A 15,532-nucleotide genomic window follows, 5' to 3' on the forward strand; every position below is an offset into this window, starting at 1 on the left:
ATGATGTTAATCTAAAGTGGGTAATTTTGTTTATCATTGTTGGTGTTCATCCGCTGTATTATATCTTTGATGACACCCACCAGTCAACAAGAAAATTCTTTCTTTAATGTCCATAAATTAAAGTAAAAGAATAGAGGGTGCATGAGCTATATATAACTCTGCCCATAGGGCGAGGACCCTGTACCGAATTTGTATTGGGTCTTTGAAATCAGCTAATAGCGTCGGAAATATAAACACAGCCTAGTGCCCACAAAAGAACAAAAAAATAATTTGCTAGCAGACGAAAAGGATCTCCACCTCTTGGATCATGTAGTTGTCTGGATTATACATCTATGCTTATACATTAATTATTCATAATTTTTTCAATTCAATATTTTGACTGGTTGGCATTTTTATACAACTGTATCTAGATAAAATCCACCATTGCCTAACTAAAAGTAAATAAAGTACAGCATATAATTAAAACTTTGATTACACGATTTTTGTCATGAAATATCTACTTTCTGTTCATATCTATATAGAAGATATTTTGAATTGTATCATTTACAAGCCTAGCGAATTAAGATGAGCACATAAGCTTAAGATAGTGGGTTACACAGATAAGTATATTTATTATTTAGAAAGAAACAACTGTCAAACATTTTTAAAATCGACATGAAAGGCGGTTTTTAAACAGCTACTGTTTCTATCTAAATGATATTGTGATTGAATGTAAAGGTACAAAAAGGGCCATTTAAAAAATAAAATGAGGACATACCGTGGCTGCTGGTTCAATTTCCAAATATTTTATCTATTTTCAAATATTTGTGATCAATTTTTATACCTTACATATTTTTGGGATAAATTACTTATCCCTTTACTCATCATTTACTATAACTAATGAAACACAAAAGATTTTCAAAAATCCCGTTCAGTTCTGTTTTATCTCTTTTCAGTCTTAGCAGACTTATCTAAATAAAGATCGAATGTCAAATTTAGGTTGAAATCTTAATATTGTGTCTTCTTTAATGGTATTTAATCCTTGTATCAAAGTATGACGAACCCCAAACTGTCCCACTTTGAGAAAGACGATTCCAGTGACGTCATATACGTTTCGGGAAAGAAAAAGAGATGGGAGAAAAGGGAAGAGATTTTCTTCCCCCCTTCCCTAAACGTATATGACGTCACTGGAATCGTCTTTCTCAAAGTGGGACAGTTTGGGGTTCGTCCAAAGTATCAGTAAATCTATTTTATGTGTGTCTGTCTGTAGCTCAAGATCTAGTGAACCGCTAAACCGATAAGGTTCTCCTTTACAGTAAAACTTCTTTAAGGTCCAGTAGAGGTTTTATACCCCTACCCAAAATAATTACTTTTTCTTTTAAAAACTAAAATTCAGTCCATTGCCCTTGGAAGTCTCTATGGGCGTACCCTGTTGTAATAGATCAAGAGTCGAATTGATAGAGAGAATTTTAGTAATTCCTTCATGGCTACTCAGTACCCAATATCCTATCAAACAAAAACTATCCCTACCCTTAGTTTTTAGTTTATTTTAAGATTAGGGGGGGTGATATTGGTGCTCAACAGTTTACTTTTGGTGAATGCTCAATCAACTGTACTATATCCCAAAAGTCTTTATGAAACAACAACTTGTAAGAAATTGTTTTATAACATGCATTTAAAAATAAAAGCTAACGGTTTTGAACATTTTTTTCTCTCTACTTTTAATTGTCCTAAACTCTTTTTTTCGCAATGATTATTGTAATTGTTTGTAGCGAAGCTGCTATATAAATTAGGTCTTTTCGTGTTTCAACCACCACATCCGTAAAAACCTTTCTTGCTTATAAAGCACAATGCTCTATATACACAATATTGAGCTTTGACTCGTAATCACGCACATAGATATACGCCTGTACAGATCAGTACATGCATACACATTCAATTAAAATGTCTAAAAAATAAATTTCGTTGTATAAACATATTTACTTAATATATTCTAAGATTATTTATATTATTCTTAAGTTATAATTTTCTATTTTGTTGCAATTTTATGGATATAGTTGTTCTTGTAAAGTAATTGTTGGGGGTTAGTCATGTTTCTTAAAGAATTTTCTTACGTAATCATTCAGTTACACTAATGTTAAGAATCTGACCAACCAGAATTATTTTCATTAATAACACAGAAAATTCTGTCAAATATGATGGATCTACTGCAGTTCACGGTAAAATATTGCTGGTAACGAATATTGCCAAAAATCTATGAATTTTAAAGGCTGCTAGCTGCCAAACGGATGAACGTACAGATCATACCCGCACACCATTTTAAGCGGTATAAGAAGGCCTACAAATAATCTGGAATAGCCAAGATCCAATGATGCACAGGGAAAGCTTCACTAAAGAAAAAACGCGTAAAATAGGCATTTTTTGCGCATTTCTCTGCACTGCGAGATAATTATGCATTATTGATTTATGGCTATTCCAGATAATTTGTAGGCCTTCTTATTCCGCCTAAAACAGTGTGCGGGCTTGGTCTGTACGTTCAGCCGTTTGGCAGCTAGCAGCCTTTTAAATTCATAAATTTTTGGCAATATTCGTTACCAGCAATATTTTACCGTGAACTGCAGTAGATCCAATATGATTATAACAAGGGCTCGGCAGCTACACATAAGCCTCAAATATAAAACAGACTTATGTACAAAAAAAAGATGAATTGTCTGTTTAGTTTTTGACTTCCAGCTAAATTTTAAAGTTGTTAATTGACTATTTCACAAATCTTGAAACTAATTTTTAAGATCTAAATGAGTAACAACCAGGTTAACAGTAACTTAACTTCTTTAACGAACGAAGCTGTATTTAAAGCACGTTCTTCGATAACTTACTTTAAAGGACGGACGTACGGACATAACCTCACTTCATTTTAAATCTTTTAAAAATTATTTTATAAAATTTCTGGCTATCATAAATAAATTTTCAGTATGGCTTTGAAATCATTAATATCTGTAGTTTAGAACCGGTTTCAGTCATACTAATAGTAGTAAACAACTTTTAGTAAATGCTATTTAGTCGACATTAATTAAAAACAAAAGAAAATTCATACCAGAGCTGGATCTTTAAATGTGTAGCAGTTGCCGCAGCCATAGCCGTAGTCGTAGCCGTCGCACACTGCCAGTGCTTCCAATAAAACATGGATTTTTAAGTTTTGAAGTTTTTACGTATTATTATTATAATCATTTTTCATATTCATATTCAAAAAGTGGTTGTGATTTAAAGATTTAAAGCCGTGGCCACGCGTAGCCAATTTGATTTAAAGATCGCTTTTAGGTTAGTGGCTGTACCTCTGGCAGCGGCAACTGCAATAACTACACATTTAAAGATCCAGCTCAGGTGAAGCAGCGCTAGAAAAAAATATATTTTCCCAAAAAAAATAAGTAAGATATACAGAAAATTATATGTTCTTGGTAGGTTGGATAATTATTACACTAGTCCCCGAAAGTTTTACAATAACATTTTCTCATTCGCTGGATTAACATCTTTGGGGACCTTTATTGAATTTAGATTGGTTGGTTCTTTAAGTTGAGTGTTCTAACGTTTCAACCACTAATTGGAATCTATAGAAGGGGTAATTTTTTGTAGCATCATTGGGGATGAACCTTTAATTTATCGTTCATTGTCTTATCCCTACAAAACCCTGGTTTTTGTTAACTTTGAAGGCTGAAAGCATAGGTTCACACATTCTTAGATCCAAAAATAATCTAGCCTTGAATAAATAGAACAGACAGAAAAGTGTGTATGTAACATACAACGGCTAGAGAAATATGTGAGTAAAATTTTACACATTAAGATATTTTCGTGCGTTCTGTTCGCACCTTTTTTTCCTTTTAAAAGAAGCAAAATACAAAATATTAGTAAAAAACACTTCAGCAACAACATAATTTTGCCTCATTATATGCACACCTCTATTATTGAACCCGACTAAATGGTATATCCTACATCTTAATACATTTTTAGGATAAAAGCCCCGTCATTTTCGCACATACACAGATTTAGAGATATGTAATTACACTGTTAAAAATAATTTTTTTATTTAGTATCAATTGATACTCTGGAGAGTATTGGAACCGTAAGTACTACATAATTAATATATAACACTATGTAATACTATATAACACAATAATTATTACTATACAGAACCCATACATTTTTTTAGTATCGATTGATACGCTCTAGAATACTTGAAAATACGTTACAGAAATGTTTTTTAAAATAGTACTATTTGATAGACTCTAGTGTACTGGAAAATACGCTGTAGAAATGTTTTTTAATTTAGTACTATTTCATACGCTGTAGCGTATCAGACAATACGCAAGAGAATGGTTTATTAAAATAGTAACTATTCATACGTTCTAGGGTACGAATCCGTACTGTAAAGAATAATTGAAACAGACACCATTGGTGCATACCTCTCATGGAAGTGTTTCTGCTTGGTCGTTTTAGACAAAGATGAAATGTTACTATTTATGCTCACATTTATAGTTTTGATTTTTGTAATTATGACTGACCATAGTTTTTATTTTTAAGGATCATGTTTAGTCCTAAACATCTTTAAAGTCATTTTTTTTACTAAATTTACATTTAAATTAATGTTTTATTGCTCTGCTTGGTATGTTTGTTGATATAACAAAATGTATATGTACATACAATAATCATATATTATAAACTGATCTTTCATCCAAAGTAAAACAGTTTCATACTCTACAGAGTATCAAAAATTATGATAGAGGATATCAAAAATTGCAAAGGAGAGTATTAAAAACTTACTTCTACCGTATTGAATATTATTCCAAAGAGCGTATTGGATAATACTATGCAGACAAATACATTATTTAGTACTACATGTTACTCCATAGAACACTAAGTATTGCTCAATACAGTATTGGAATCTTCCTTGTATTGTAATAAGGTTTTTTTCCTATAACGTAGGGATTGATACTATACATTAATGTGAAGAATATATAGTATTATCTGATGCTAAAAAAAAAAATATATTTAACAGTGTACAGAATAAAACTTTAATTTTAAAAATAAAAAGAAAGCTAGAAAGTAAAAATTATTTCATCAGAAAAAGATGATTTTACTTTTTCTATCACAGAAATCAAAGTTTCTACTTTTAAAAGAAATACAAACCCCTGCAAAAAAAATTAACCTGTTTTTTTTAAACAGTGTCAAACTATTACCATTCTCTACACCCCTGTGGAATGATTTACACACCCCTGAGTCACAATATTACCTATCCCTACACCCCTGGTAAATGATTTACACGCCTCTGAGTCACACTATTACCTATCTCTACACCCCTAGTGAATGATTATCACACCCCTGAGTCACACTATTACCTATCCCTATACCCCTGGTGAATGATTTGAACAACCCTTAAGTCAAACTATTACCATTCTCTACACCCCTGTGGAATGATTTGCACACGCCTGAGTCACACTATTACCTATGCCTACACCCCTGGTGAATGATTTGCACGCCCCTGAGTCACGACCTCTACGATGATGTTGTTCTAATTGTAGCCTCATGCTGACACTAGAGTAGATAAGGGGAGTCTTTTATATCTCAAAAGAATGGCCCCTTTGCTTTGAAACCCTATCCTTTTTGGAACCTTTGTATAAAAATAACAAAAATGCTACTAGTTGTGATCGTGGCTAACATTTTATCGATATAACTTTATTCATATGACTTCATACTTACATACGTTCATCAAACATAAAAATTCAATAGGTTCCTACAGACATTATAGTAAAAGAATACCACTTGGGCCAGATAGTTGTCTGGGTTGTACATCTATACTTATACATTTGTTCTACAGACAATGTCCATAAGTAGCGCAGCTATATAAATCTTATAAAAAAAGTGTAGAATTGCCTTGTTTTACCCCAATTATAATGTCCAACTACACCCTTGCCCTGTCAACTCACTTCTATAACTTCTTTTCTTGTCTATACCCTTTCATTTTCACTATATAGGACCGCCGCAAAAATGATTTTGATATTTTTTAGGCTATCTTTTTATTATGAGTCTGGATCACAAAACAGTTCAAAAGCCTTGGTATAATTTAAAGATATTTAATGTTTTTAAACTAAAGTAGAGGTCATAAATATCCACTATTTCACTATTTTTTGATGACTAATGTAATTAAAATTAGATACCAAAATGCAGAATACATATATTTTTCCTCTCAATATAATGAAAGACCAGTCGAAAAGAAAATATTAGAAAGTTTTTTTTCTGTATTTTATCTCACTCAAGAAAAAAATAACCTTTAAAAACCTGGAGTATTTAATATGTGGCTTTGGCCTATAATTTATGCACCTTTGGTATTTGGATGAATGAAAATGTATAGTAATATAATGATGAATAAGATAATTATTTTTTGCTGTTGCATAGTAAGGAATGAAGGTTGTTGAGTTTAAAGGTATGATTGTTACAAAATAACTTTGGATCTTTTTTCCTTTTAATCATTAACGGCAAGGGTTATTTATATCAAAATCCGTCCATGTAAAATTTAAGGAAATTTGTTAATTATGACAGACAGCTTTACTCAAATCTTGGTCATTTATCCTTGTTTGCAGTTTCAAAATTCCTAAAACCTAAATTTGGCCATTTATATACTTTCCTAAAAATTGCAGAATGGTTGGTTCAACTCATTACGAGATCCTTTGGGACATACAATCAATATATAACGTACTTCCTCTAAGAATACTTGCGGATATTTCCCTAGAATCTCTGGGATCTGTATTTAAAGATGTAAGAAATGGCAAAAAAAACAAAAAAAGCTTCCCTAAAATGTAAAACACAATCAGTTCAGAAACTATAGGAATCTTAAGCTACACATATAAATACTGAATAAAATAGGATGATTGCATAAGGCAACTTTTGCACGTAAAAGCAATTGCTTACATAAGTCTCAGAGGACAAGAAGATTCACTTTAACTGCTAGTTGCGGAGGATGATAAAGCTACATTAAAAAGCAAAAAAATTAAATTTTTCTGCTTTAAACAAGAGAGCTTTACATTGATTTTATTTTCTATAAAAGAGTTGTGAATATACTACACTTTTTATTTATGAAACTTATATTTCTTATGCAGAAAGCGCCTTTTTGGATGCAACAGTAATTGCTTAAATTGACAGCGCTGGATAATTATGTCCATTCAAAACTGAAAGAAAAATGTAACAAGTGACGTGCAGAGGATTTTGCTAGGGGGAAACGCGAAAAGTCCCAGAAAATTTCCTACCAACCTTAAACTAAATTCGAGGTGATTTTAAGGGCGTGTATTGAAGACAACAAAAGGAGTCTATTTTTACTGTTAGGGGGGTGGACACACTAACCTTGGCGTCCACCGTCAGTGTCTCTAAATTGGTAAATTATTAATTTCAAAAAGATAGGGTATCAGGGGGATGTAGAAAAGACCCTTGTCAATGGGGTGTAGAAGTATGAAGGACGGGGTGGGGGCACATAAGTAGGTATCCAATCCACCCTCCTTAATTTAAGGAGGAAAGGTAAAAGGGAAGATTTTCTTGGAGTCCAATATCCATCTGAATATCCATAGCCTCTATGAAGATATTTAGCAAATTTTTTTGCAACATTGTATGGAAAATTAATGATAACAAAATTGGCAAACTCCCTCAAATTAAATCATTTTTCTCACTTTCTTAGTAATTCAGGTTTTGTTGGGCTCTTTTTTTACGGCTTAATTGTTATATTTTCTCTTCTTTCCAAAATAATGACTGATATTTAAAAAGTTAAATTTTATACTTTGAAATTATATACCTAAATATATTTTTAAAATCTTAAGATTTCAATTAAAATGATTGTAAACAATTAAAATATAATTTGCTTTAAAACGTTAACAGTTAAGTCCACAACAGAGCTGCAAAAGTACATCATAAAGCAGGAAGTACATTTTTAATTTTCTGTTTTCATTTTCCTCATGGCGTTAGCTTAAATTTTGGGTACTTTTTAAATCTTCTTCACCAACAAACAATAATAAATTTGTTTATCATCATTAGGAATGTTCATTAATTTGTCGTTAGATTTATTATCCTATAAGATACATAGAAAAAATTAAATTCCCTTAAAGAAATTCAGAATCCATCCTATATGATGTACAGAGGGACAATGTAAGTTATACGTCAACTTATGTACAAACCCTTTTATTACTTAGGGCAACCCCACCATAGTTATTAATACTTCTATTAATAACCTTGCTTTAAAAATGTAAAAAGAAGCAAAAAATTTAACATTGTCATTGGAATATCGTGCAGAGCATGCAAATTCAGGGATATGGGCATAGGTAAATAATTCGAGAGAATTCCTGCCAAAATTTTATTTTGTTATGGTTTGAACATTATATGAAGTAGTACGGTTTTTTGTCAATCTGATAAGATCTCTTATAACCATTTAACCTATTCCTTTTTTTCTGCCCCTTCCCAATTACAAAGTCCCTTTATGCTAGTGACAAGACCACTAGTTAGTGTAAGAAGTATAGAAATATGAATATAAATTTGTCATACTAACCACATGTTAAATGGCAACATAGTTTTTAAAATAAATTCGAAAAAAATTTACAATTGTTATGTACATAATTAATTTTGATTAAATTTCTATTTTTAAAACTCTTTACAACCCTGACAGAAAATAAAAATCTATCCTATACCATTAAAATTAGAATTCTTTAAATTTCAATCCCCATCCCTACTAAAAACATAATTTTTGCCCATAAATTGTTAAACAGCTTTCTTTTTTTAAAATTGCTGTGATAACTAAAAATATCATTGGATTGGTTTTGTTTTATTAAATATGCCTTGCGCAAGAAAGGTTACTAACACAAAAAAAACGGCCATTTTCTTGCTTAGAAAACACAATTTTGTTTAAAATTAAATAAATTTCCATCGTTATAACTTATATCTTAAAAGGGACATAATCCTTTCAAAGACCCCACACTACTATTAGCAAATGTTTAAAAAGCAAAAAATGTTTTTTAAAAAGCAGACAAACACCTACTGCACGTTTTAAGATACATAAATATGTATATCTATTTAAACTCAAATCTAAGTGGTCATAGTAGGGGACTCGCATGGACGCACAAGCAAGGGGGGATCAACCTTCCACGCCCAACCAAACTCCCCTCACAAAAACCTCTGAAATCCAATCTTTTTTTCAACAATTGGTCTCACATAGCAAAACTATTCAATTTTTCGCTGTTTTAATGATATACAATGATTCCAAACACAGTGTATTTCAATTATTGTCTAGATACTTATTTTTTTTAGAGACACACAAATTATAGTGTTTTTTGTAAACCTTTTAATTCTAATGTATTTTGACCAAAACTGTTCAATATTTAATATTTTGCAGTGTTTTATCCATTACGCCAAGTTTAAACTGGTCGGTTGGATGTAGAATATACGTGGATATTATGACAGGGGGAAATTTGTCGTCAATTTAGGTTGCTATATCCCTTGTAAATTAAGGTCAGTTCTTTCATCAATGGATTGTCAAAATTTATATTTGCAAATCTTCGTTTTGATAATAAATGCTTTTGTGGTTTATTCTTCACATCCAATATTTTGCTTTAGTGGTAAATCTTAAGATAAGCGTCTACAAATATTTGCTAACTTGTCAGGGATATAGGAATATGAATATTTGTTGCAATTGTAAATCTTAAGATAAGCGTATAAAAATATTTGCTAACTTGTCAGGGATATAGAAATTTGAATATTTGTTGCAATAGTAAATCTTAAGATATGCATCTACAAATATTTGCTAACTTGTCAGGGATATAGAAATTTGAATATTTGTTGTAATAGTAAATCTTAAGATGAGCGTCTATAAATATTTGCTAACTTGTCAGGGATATAGAAATATGAATATTTGTTGTAATGGAAAATCTTAAATTAGGCGTCTATAAATATTTGCTAACTTGTCAGGGATATAGGAATATGAATATTTGTTGCAATTGTAAATCTTAAGATAAGCGTATAAAAATATTTGCTAACTTGTCAGGGATATAGAAATTTGAATATTTGTTGTAATAGTAAATCTTAAGATGAGCGTCTATAAATATTTGCTAACTTGTCAGGGATATAGAAATATGAATATTTGTTGTAATGGAAAATCTTAAATTAGGCGTCTATAAATATTTGCTAACTTGTCAGGGATATAGGAATATGAATATTTGTTGCAAAGGTAAATCTTAAGATAAGCGTCTAAAAGTATTTGCTAACTTATCAGGGATATATAATTTTTTCTTAAACTGTCGCAGAAACTGACACACCCTAAATATAAGAATGATAAGAATAGTGTACCATCATGTTTGTTACCTCAGTTATATATCCCCGTCTCCCATATTAAAGGGTATCTATTTGAACTCTTTAATTTTGACATTTTAAAATAGTTCCAAGAAAAGCGGCTTTTGTTCTTATCGGTCTTGTTATAATGAGTAGCTTTTTTCTTTTCAATAAAACTCGAAAAAATAACATTAAGTAGACTGCAAAACTTTTTTTTCTAACCACTTGCTTGTTTTGACATTTTCAATAAACTATGATATCTAATATAATAAAATGCAAATTGAAGAATTTATAAAATTCTAAATAATTTACATGGGACAAACAATTTCAGAACAATTTGTATAAATGTAGAATTTTTAAAAAATCTTTTTTATCTAACACAATGTAAAAAGATGTACTTTTGATATACTTTAACGTATTTTTCAATCTGCATTTTTTTCTATTTTAGAAAATGCGTTTTTAGTGTTTCTAAAGTAAAGCAAAAAATACTTCCCCAAACTATTTTAGTTAGGGTTACAATACTAGGTTAAAACCTTAACCTAACCAATCAGTATGAAAAATAATTTAACTGGAAGCGACTTTTAAAGAAAATAATTTACATTTTACCTAGACAAAAATTTGGAATCATCCTTATAATAAAGTAACAGGATGTTTGTCTCTGTGTGTGTGTGTCTGTTTGTCTGTACCAAAGGATCTCTCTAACCACTGAACCGATCGGGTTCTCCTTAACAGGGTAGCTTCTCATAGGTGCCGAGAAGGTTTTTAACTATTTTAGGGGATTGTACCACCACCCTCCCATGAGAAATTTTGAGAGACTTGAACGCAACATAGGTAAGTAACGTATTATTAAAAAAAAACATTTCAAGTGCCACTAGAGGCCTCTAGAGGCGCAGCCGCTAGTCTTAAATAAAGAGAGAAGAAAAGACTTATAAAAAAAGATTTAATGATATCTTTATGAAAAGTAAGATAATTTTCCCATTTTCCAATTTTTGTAGAAAAAATTTTATATGGATAGATTTATCCTTGTTACAATATTTGTTGTCACCTTGGAAAATTTTTTAAAAAGATTTAAGTCTAAGATATTTGTTCATCATCAATTTTTATAATCATTGTGCCATTGTCAAATTTTGAATTTTACAGATTTTATTGATTCTATTGTTTTTTTTCCAACCATGCAGCGGCTGCACTTCTAGCTTCTAAAGTCTATTTATTCAAACTTAGTAAGATAGAGCCGTAGACTATATCAAGAGTATAACTTTAAAATAATACATCTTAAGACATATGTAAAGCATCCCTATAATCGAGAATTTGACATGTAAGTTATTGGATTGATCTAAAAACCTTCATAAAATTTATTATAAGATATTATAGATACTGTGAGGCTGATATTTGTTTGTCTAAAAAGCCTCGCAACTTTTAAGCATACTCGTTCATGACTCTTTTCTCAAATATTCTCGTTTTTTTAAAAAGTTGTTATTTCATCCTAGCGACTGCATCACTAGCATCTAGGGGCTCTGTATTAAAAGGGTTAAGGGGTAGAAAACTAACCTAAAATGTTTATAAGGCTTTAATTAAAAAATACAACATCCTAACCTACTCAAGATCTATATAAATCTCCCCTAAAATGTAAAACTCAAGTGGTTTAGTAATTCGCAAGATCTAAACGGACAATCAAAAATTCCTTATTTATTAATATAATAAGTTGGCTGTGATTAAAGTATTTTAGTAAAGTTAGAATTTATAATTGATTCTTGGTCTTGTAAATAATCTAATATGATAGACAATAAGAAAATATCCTTGAAGTAACTTTTTTTTATATGCAAAAATACTTTAAATGGGGACTTTAAAATTTATAATCTTAGTATACGTACAGGCATGAGACTTGAAATATAGTCGGTAAATGAAATAGATTGATCAGGTTTAGCTTTTTGCCAATATTACATGAAAGAATCTTTTTTCAACAAACCGTCCTTTTTTAACCAGCATATTTGAGACAAATAAGTCTTATGGTGCCCCATTTGCATAGCTAAGATAACTGCTTCATAAAACCTAATCTTACTATACCCTAATTATCAAGTATCATACCCCCCCCCCCCCAGAAAAAAAATATTTGCAGTCTTAACTCTTATCTATAAGTTCGAAACCGACCTGATGAAGCACTAAAAGGCTTTAATAAATCTTTATTAAACCAATTAAACCTGTTTTAATAAAAATTGATATTAGTTGGCATTGGGAGGTGAGGGAGGGAAAGTTTCACAGCAATAAAAAGGATTGTGCTAAGCAACACTGTGTGCGCATAGTTAAAATGAGCACAAACATGAAATAAGTCAATAATTCAACAATATTCCATTTAAAATTTCTAAGCCACCTTTTAACAATCCCTCCCGCCTTCGCGTAGACCGATTGAATGGGTGTAGAATATACATGGATATTATGACAGGGGAAATTGTCGTCGAATTAGCTTGCCATTTCCACTGTCATTCATTGGTCAGTTTGATCATCCAGTAGGAGGGGAGGGGTTGGGGTGAATCTGTATTTCAGCCCGCTACAAGTTTCTCTTTATTAGAATAATGACAATCTGGTGTAAGATCCATTTAAGAATTTCATTAAAAAATTAAAGTATTCTGGGAAAACAGCTAGTTATTTACACTTGTATTATTGCTATAAATGTTAGTTTATGTTTGAATAGTTGTATGTCGATAATGTGTTACAACAATTTCATTCATATTATCAACAACAACAAATGAAATTGTATTTCGACAAAAATAACAACTTTTAAAACCATATAAGAATAATTTGGTTGTGGGGGGTGGGGTATTGTAATGAGAGGTCCACTCGTAATATATGAGATTCTGTCAATAACTCTTCTTAAACTCAAGTGCTAAGAATTTAAATAAATAGAACATTAAATTTTAGTAACGTTATACATCTCTTAATCTTTATTTTCCTCCCTTGCCACGCAAACAATACAGATATGTACAGTTGAATAATATATAAAAATAAAAGAAAACTTATGATTTATTTTGTATCTAAATATCATTAAATCTATTACATACGTCATGTTGGTTAGGTTTTAGGCTATTTTACCTTCTACTAAAACTTAAGTTCTTCTTTTTCTATAAAAAGGTACAGTTTTTTACATGAAGTTACTTAAATGATAGATATCTACTTATTTTTTTTTATTTAAAAAAATGAGAATATTCATAATACCAAAAATATATAAATATATGAATGCAAAAAAATTACTTTTAATGCTTAGCGTTTGGACATTCTCACATAAAACTTTTGGATGTTTTTCAAAATGGTCTTTATAACATTTCGTCAATATTTTTAGGTATGAGAGTAAGGATTGCCTGAATTATAGAAAAGCTTGGCTCTGAAACTAACATGTGTTAAAACTAAGTGTTACATTCATTTTGCCACTCCCAAACATTCACAGATAAACTTGTAATCATTTGTTTCAACAGCGAAATTACTCTATACTTCTGTTTGTCTGTCAGTCTTCAACTTTTCTTAGTGTTGTTGCAATAGTTTTGTCACTATCATCATTCACAAATAATCGAAGCTGCTCTAACTTTTTTGGTTTGTTTTTAAGTCTGTCTGTAACGTTTTTTCTTCTTTTTTTCTATAATATTTTCTCCCAGTACAATTTTTTCTGTACCTATGAAACATTTAAACACTTATTAACATATTAGTGAAAAGAGAAGAAGAGGTTAAATAACTGTATGTTCCCACCCAAAGGATCATAAGCCGACTTTCAATAAGGTCTTTGAAAATCTACCAATAGCGTAGCCAAGACGCTACAAATGGGCAGGAAGCAATTTGCTAGCAGACGTAAAAGGTCCCAGTTAGTTTTCATGATATACATCAATATTTATAGATTTATTATTCACATGCTATGCTTTACAGTAAACATAGATACACTTATCTTCTTCTCCCCTTTAATTATGCTGAAAAATTATTTACATTTTTGCTTTCATATTATGTTTTTTTGTTTAATAAACACTTTAGACTTACTACTTTTACAATCTATAGTTCTATTAGTTCTAATCAAATCGTTCTTGTTTTGTTTAACTTAATAAGAAAGAAAAAGTAAAAAATGGAGTAGAGATATAGAATATATTATACATGGTATAGGTGGTTTAAAACCCGATGTATCATTTTTTAGATGTTAAGTTTTTTTAAGAATGAAGTCAAATCTGCATTTTGTTTTCTTTCTTTTCCTTTGTATTCAACCATACTTATTTTTATCTTTTTGTTTTATTTTAAGCCTTAATTCTACTGGTAAAATTGAGTGGGACAAATAAGGTTTTGTGATTTTCTTTTTTGTGATTCTTAACTTTTCAACTAAATGTAATAGTTGAGTTATGATATTTTATTTAAATTTACCAACGACACTATTCGAAAGTGGATAACAAAATATGGGGTTGATTCTCTTTCTTGTTATTCTACTTCGTTTTTTGCTGTTAATTAGTTTCGCGTAATTTTTGGACCTAACTTGTTTTTACCCTTGTTAAAATAATCAAGAATAATATTGTTTTAGTGGTGCAGCTACTCTTTAGCCTGGTAATGTCTGACCATCAGTTACTCAGCCACCTGAATTCTCATTCATGCTTAGCCAAAGTTAGCCGTAGCTGCATGACCAAACGGCTTTTTAACAGCTTTACCCGCTGAAATACCAAATAAACTGGTCAGACAAAACTGAAGTAGCAGCATGAAATAATCGCATGGATCGGAAAAATTTTGGCAACTTGAAGGAAGAATCAAGAACCAGCTGCAACCAACCTTAAGCCACACTTTGTGTCAGCCACCTGGTCCCTCATTTTCAGCTTTCAAATTTAAAACAGCCACCAACATTAGCAGCCACACCAAGCAACACTTAGCCTTAGTCGCAACTGCAACCTACCTTTTAGCGACAGCCACTCTTAACTGCAGCCGCAATCTTGCATAAGACTAATAAATTTTTTTTTCCTACAAAAGTGAAGCAACTCTATAATTCTAAAGAAAAGAGCATCTATTGTGTAACTAACTTAGTCTGTCAGGTAAAAGGCAATACTGCTAAATATAGTATTGTGTTAAATTTATTTTGTTAAACTTAAAAGCTCTATGTACTGTTTTATTGAGAAATTTTTACATAGTCACTATAAACAATTGATGTAACACACTCTTAAAAACTTTGATGTGAAATAAATATATGTGATTG

This window comes from Acartia tonsa, chromosome 1 (assembly GCF_053477335.1).
Source record: "Acartia tonsa isolate MP-2025a chromosome 1, ASM5347733v1, whole genome shotgun sequence".
NCBI lineage: Eukaryota > Metazoa > Arthropoda > Copepoda > Calanoida > Acartiidae > Acartia > Acartia tonsa.